Source organism: Telopea speciosissima, chromosome 5 (assembly GCF_018873765.1).
Source record: "Telopea speciosissima isolate NSW1024214 ecotype Mountain lineage chromosome 5, Tspe_v1, whole genome shotgun sequence".
NCBI lineage: Eukaryota > Viridiplantae > Streptophyta > Magnoliopsida > Proteales > Proteaceae > Telopea > Telopea speciosissima.
In genome coordinates, this window is record NC_057920.1 from 37,887,926 (window position 1) to 37,888,993 (window position 1,068).

Genomic DNA, 1,068 nt, shown 5'->3' on the forward strand with positions numbered 1-1,068 from the left:
AAATCTCCTAAACCAAATCTGTCATAGACTGAACTAGGCAAAATATTCACACTAGCCCCTAAATCAAGTAGTGCCCTAATTATGGAGAGATCTTCAATGATGCAAGAAATAAGAGGTGCACCTGGGTCCTTAAGCTTAGGGGGTAGGTGGCTGCAAATTACCAAACTAACTTGTTTAGTCAAATGGACAGTCTTTGGAATTTGAGTTCTCAACTTACGCTTTTGGGTGCAGAGATCTTTCAAAAACTTAGCGTAAGCAGGAACTTGCTTGATAGCATCCAAGAGGGGGAGATTGATGCGAACTTGTTGGAACAAGTCGATCATCTCTTGCATCTTCTCACCCTATTTACCCTGAAGGGGGGTATGATGGAATCTGAAGGGCTTGGGGAAAAGGGAGCCTTGGAATGTAAGAATTAGGTGATGGTCCTTCCACAATAGGAATGTGCAGCCCCTTCCTTGGAAACTGATGAATGGGTTTCACAGGTGATGTTTCAGTGATGGAATCATGTGTGTCTACATCACCACTGGATTTCTTTTGGGTTGACTTAGCCTCTCCCTGACCTTGAAAACTAGTGGGCAGCATCCCATTAGTGGCTAGGGATGCATCAGGTTTGTCCACCCTTTTGGCACTCCTCAGAACTTTGACCGACTAGACTTGCTCTTTCCTTCTATCCATTTGACTATTTGGGTTACCTATTGGTTGACTTGGCAATTGGCTAGCGTCCCTCCTACTTTTGGCATCGGCTAGCTGACCCTGTTGGTTCTCTATCTTATTAATGGACTGAGTATATGAGTAAAGCAGCTGTGTGTTCTTCTCAAGTCCACTTAATGCTTTTTTAGCACCTTTTCCTTAAAGGATTGATTCCATTGGGGTTGAGGATATGGTGGCTGTCCACCCATATAGGCATTGGTTTGAACATTAAATGGTGGCCTATATGGTGGGTTTGGAGGGTTATTAGGTATTGAGTTTCCCCATGAAAAGTTTGGGTGGTTTCTCCATCCCGGATTATAGGTATTGGGAAAAGGATCATTACCTGGTTTAGGAAAACCTTGAGCCGTTTGCACCTGT